The 5531-nt window shown below is 39.2% G+C and overlaps 1 long non-coding RNA gene across 1 annotated transcript; it reads left to right on the top strand.

Moving 5' to 3' along the window:
• Nucleotides 1-1036: 1036 nt before the first annotated feature.
• Nucleotides 1037-3981, top strand: LOC141091241 (uncharacterized). The gene is made up of 3 exons (XR_012232466.1): nt 1037-1203; nt 2696-2895; nt 3511-3981. It is a non-coding gene; the product is annotated as an uncharacterized lncRNA (long non-coding RNA).
• The last annotated feature ends 1550 nt before the right edge of the window (nt 3982-5531 follow it).

The raw sequence follows: 5531 nt of genomic DNA, 5'->3' as shown, positions 1-5531 counted from the left end.
ATTAAAATTACAGTCAAGGTGTTAGTGTTAAAGTCAGCAAACAGTACAGGTACAAAACATTACTGGTACAGTTTACTTAGCGGCTTAAACCATTTCGTCTTGCCATGCCACATGACCAATATCCAAAACAAAGGAGGCAGCAAATTTATCCCTCATTTGGGCAACTTCCACTGTAGTCCTCAGAGGGTGATCTTGGTAATCCTGCAATGTGGTATTAACAGGTTCCTCAAGTTCTAAGTTGGGTCTCTCTTTTGCCAGGATGTAATTGTGCATAACAACACACGCTTTCACAACCTCATCAAATGTCTTAATTTTAAGATTGATAGCTGTACCCAAAATGCGCCATTTAGATACCAGCAGTCCAAAGGCACACGCCACAGTTCTTCATGCCCTTGTCAGTCTGTAGTTGTAAATCCTTTTGGTGTGATTCAAGTCCCAACTTGAATACAGTTTTATGAGGTTGGCACACATTTGAAATGCCTCATCCCCAACCTTAACAAATGGCATTGGCAGTCCTTCAGTGTTGGGAAGAAGTTGTGGCTGTGGAAAATTGAAATAATTTTTGAAAGCCTGGGAGTCATTTCCTCATCCAAAAGAGCCAACGTCCACGGCGACAAATCAACAGTCAGCATCTGCAATCACCATGAGAACAATCAAAAAGTATTTTTTGTAATTGAAATACTCGGATCCGCTTACAGATGGTTTCATAATCCAAATATGTTTGCTGTCCACAGCCCCCAAACAGTTTGGAAAATTGCAAATGTCCAGAAATTTTGCAGCATTTTCTAGCCAGAGTTCAGTTGTGGGTTGGGGGAGGAATTCTTCATGCAGAACATCACATAAAGCATGGCAGGTGTCTCCAACAATCTCAGAAAGGGTGGACACTCCAATGTGGAATTGAAAATGTAGAGATGATAAGGTCTCTCCGGTAGACAGGAATCTGCAGAACAGAAAATGTGAAAAAAAAAATTACATTGCTTTTAGAACAATAATATTAATGACAGGTGTTTCTTTTTTCAACATTACATACCTTAGGGTCACCAACAGACGTTCCTCAGCAGGAATTGCTCGACGTAGTTGTGTGTCTTGCCTGGTGATGGATCCTCAGACACGTTGCTGCAAGTCATCGAAGCTATGTTCCGACATTCTTGTGTACTCGAAAAACTTTTCCGGGTTTTCACACAGCTCAGTGTACAACGAGTGGTAGGCTAAACAGCTCTCTCGGACTTCAATGATAATAATAATAATAATAATAATTAATAATAATTTTATTTCTATAGCGCCAACATATGCCGTAGCACTTTACATTATAGAGGGGACTTGTACAAAACAGATACCAAGAGGAATGTGTTTGCAAGCTTACAATCTATAAGGAAAAAGGGGAGACACGAAAGGTGGATGGTAACAATTGCTTTTGTTGTTTTTATTGTTTGGACCATCCCTAGTGTAAGAATCGGGTGTTCCTGTTACTCCATGAACCAGTTAACAGTCTAAATATGCAACAGTACAGACACAGAGGGCTATTAAATGCAAAAAGCATGTGAGAAAATGCGAGGAACCTGGTTATGGTAAAAAATTTTGAAATGAGCACCACAGGGATATTTAGGTTAATGAGTTGAGGTGATAGGCCAGTCTGAACAAATGCATTTTTAAGGCACACTTAAAACTGTGGGGATTGGGGATTAATCGTACTAGCCTGGGTAGTGTATTTCAAAGAATTGGTGTGACACGTGAAAAGTCTTGGAGACGGGAGTGGGAGGTTCTGATTAATGAGGATGTTAACCTCAGGTCATTAGCAGAATGGAGGGCACGGGTAGGGTGGTAGGCTGAGATGAGGGAGGAGATGTAGGGTGGTGCTGAGCCATGGAGTGCTTTGTGGATAAGGGTAATAAGTTTATACTGAATTCTGGAGTGGATGTGTAACCAGTGTAATGACTGGCACAAGGTAGAGGCATTGGTGTAACCATTGGTGAGGAATGATCCTAGCTGCAGCATTCAGGATGAATTGGAGAGGGGAGAGTTTCATAAGAGGGAGACCGATTAGTAGAGAGTTACAATAATACAGACGAGAATGAATAAGAGAAACAGTAAGAGTTTTTGCAGAGTCAAAAGTAAGAAAGAGTCGAATTCTAGAAATGTTTTTGAGGTGCAGATAACAAGAGCGAACCAGTGATCGGATGTGGGGGGGGTGAATGAAAGCTAGGAATCAAGTATGACCCCAAGACAGCGCGCATGTTGCTGGGGAGTAATGGTGGAACCACACACGGAAATGGCAATGTTGGGCATAGGTAGGTTAGTAGAGGGAGGAAACATGAGGAGTTCAGTCTTTAACAGGTTCAGTTTCAGATAGAGGGAGGACATGATGTTTGAGACAGCGGTGAGACAATCAGTGGTGTTTTCCAAAAAAGCAGGCGTGAAGTGTATAATTGAGTGTCATCAGCATAGAGATGGTACTGGAACCCAAATCTACTGATTCCTTGACCAATAGGGGCAGTATACAAAGAGAAGAGGAGGGGGCTTAGAACCGATCCTTGAGGAACCCCAACAGTAAGGGGAAGATGAGTGGAGGAGGAGCCAGCAAAAGATACAGTAAAGGAGCAGTCAGAGAGATAGGAGGAGAGCAAACAGAGAGCGGTGGTGTGTTGCCAATAGCGATGACGTCTTCTCCGTCTTTCTCTTCTTCTTTCTTCTTCAGAAGCCACAGTAAAGGCAACAGCCAATTTCAATTGCAAATCAAGATTAATAAGGAAGCGCTCCACACTAAGATCCATCTTGCAGCTGGATACAGCTGATACAGATGATATGCTGTGCACAGAACCGCTAATGCGAACCTAGCCTAAGAGAGGATTGGCATTAGGTCCCTGTCAACGAGAATTGCCTTATCATGGCTGCCAGGTACACATGAATTGGCCAATTTATGGGCTAAGCATTCTCAATTTTTCATATTTCTAGTGCAGTAATGCAATTCAATTTTCTTATTTCATGTTTGCATGCTATAGCACTACAGAGTGCTGTCTTATTTGTTTGATTGAGTATTAGTAATTAGTGAACATGGTAAAAAAAAAACAAAAAAAAGAAAAACAAATGTGTAATTGAACTTTTTTGCAATTTCACCACACTTGGAATGTTTTTCCTGTTTTCCAGTACAAGATATGTTAACACCAATGCTGTCGTTCAAAAGTAGAACTTGTCCCACAGAAAACAAGCCCTCTCATGGCCATATTGAGAGAAAAACAAAAAATAAAGTTATGGGTCTGGGAGGAAGGGGAGCAAAAACAGAAATTCAAAAACTGAAATACACCTGGTTGTTAAGGGGTTAATAAACAATGCAGCCTTATTTATGTTTCATTCTTTATAATAGTTTTTATGTCTTGCTATGTTAAGGTTTGTGTTGTCATGTGGTGATCCAAAACAGAAGTTCATTTTCGCAAACTAAGCAGTTTTGATGCGACATAACTCACATGATATATGGACTACAGTACTTATTTGTATTGACTTCTATCCAAACAGTGCACCTGAGAATCCAGACTATGTAGCCCTTAAAACAACATGAAGTGTGATGGCGTCATCTTAATCTCCAAGAACAGCATCTTGATATGGTATTTACTTCTTGCACAGATATTGTTGCGTACCTGAACTTAATTTTAAAGTGGCAAATGGAGAGGACAAAAAATAAAAGACTTGCAAATGTCATAAATTGGAAGCCTGCCCTTTTGTACAACAGAAATATTTTATTCACTTCAACTACTTAATTCTGTTGTAAAATACATTTCCTAGAAAAGTTACTGGTATACAATATATTTTTACTTGAGAAATAGGTGACTGAAAGAAATTTTCCTGTATACACAGGTGTTCTTTTAGAAAGTACTATTAGAAAGCATGTATGTCAAGAATTTATTGTGCTTTGTAAAATATAAAAAGCTATGAGCAATTCAATTTTTTATGGAACTTGGAAATAAAGTGTGGCTGATCTTTAAGGCACTTTTCTGTCTGTTGCATGATCATTTGTAACATCTGACTATGATGTGATTGCAAAGTAGTGTGTCACCAGCCGAGCGACGGGCGTACATTCAGATGATATATTTGGACTTTAACCAGTGTTTCGTGAAGTTAGGCATTTGGCCATCGAGTAATAGACTGCAGGGAGCATTTTTGCCCAGAAAGCAAGCAAAATTAAAGTTTTCTATGCACGCAGATTACTTTATTGACTGATGATAGATCCAGTTGGATGAAACATGTAGGATGGGCTGCCTTGCTAGAGTAGATTGATTGTCCAACATTGATAATAATAAGTAGAGTTGAGCAAATTTTTCAAAATTCGGTTCAGATTACGATCGGCGACGAATATTGTATTTGCAATATTCACCGAACGTCATTGGAGTCCATGGGAGTAGAAATGACCGAATATGTTCGGAATCTATAGTAAAACCTAAATTTGGCATGAATAGGCTACCGATATGGCACAAATATGGCAAATTCAGATTTGGCGATCGATTCCGAACATACTGCTCTGGCAAAAATTAAGAGACCACTTTCAAATGTTTTTCTCTTTATAGGTATATTTTCGAGTAAAATTTAAATTGTTATTTTAGTCTACAAACTTCTGACAACAAATCTATGAATTTCCAAGCAATATTTTTTTTTCGGAAAAGGAGAAATGGTCAAAATACCAAAAAAATCAGTGCTTGCAGACCTCAAATAATGCTAAGAAAACAAGTTCATAATCATTTAGAAACAACAATACTAATGTTTTAACTCAGGAAAAGTTCAGATATCAATATTTTGTGGAATAACCATGATTTTTAATCACAGCAAGGTGTACCCAATCTGGATTGACCCCAACTCTTGTAGTTCACTTCAGTTTGTGTCACCAGACCTCAAAATAAACGATGGCAAACCAAACCCAGAGTGTTTGGCACCCACTCATGGAAAGCTAGAAAAGACAAGATATCCATCCCCCAAAAAGAGTGACCACACCCCTGTACAGTGGGTACGGAAAGTATTCAGACCCCTTTACATTTTTCACTATTTGTTTCATTGCAGCCATTTGGTAAATTAAAAAAAATCTTTTTTTTTCTCATTAATGTACAGTCTGTACCCTATCTTGACTGGAAAAAAACAGAATTGTAGAATTGTAGAATTTTATTCAAATTCTTAAAAAAGAAAAACTGAAATATCACATGGTCATAAGTATTCAGACCCTTTGGTCAGTATTGAATAGAAGCACCCTTTTGAGCAAGTAAAGCCATGATTCTTCTTGGGAATGATGCAACAAGTTTTTCACACCTGGATTTTGGGATCCTTTGCCATTCTTCCTTACAGATCCTCTCCTGTCCCATCAGGATGGATGGTGAACGTTGGTGGACAGCCATTTTCAGGTTTAAGTCAGGGCTCTGGCTGGGCCAGTCAAGAATGGTCACATAGTTGTTCTGAATCCACTCCTTTGTTATTTTAGCTGTGTTCTTAGGGTCATTGTCTTATTGGAAGGTGAACCTTGGGCCACGTCTGAGGTCCAGAGCACTCTGTAAGAG

The sequence above is a fragment of the Dendrobates tinctorius genome, unplaced genomic scaffold (assembly GCF_039654945.1).
Source record: "Dendrobates tinctorius isolate UK_male_01 unplaced genomic scaffold, ASM3965494v1 ptg000050l, whole genome shotgun sequence".
In the NCBI taxonomy this organism is placed as follows: domain Eukaryota; kingdom Metazoa; phylum Chordata; class Amphibia; order Anura; family Dendrobatidae; genus Dendrobates; species Dendrobates tinctorius.
The sequence above is the reverse complement of the archived record's forward strand: the minus strand, read 5'-3'. Positions and strand labels throughout refer to the sequence as shown.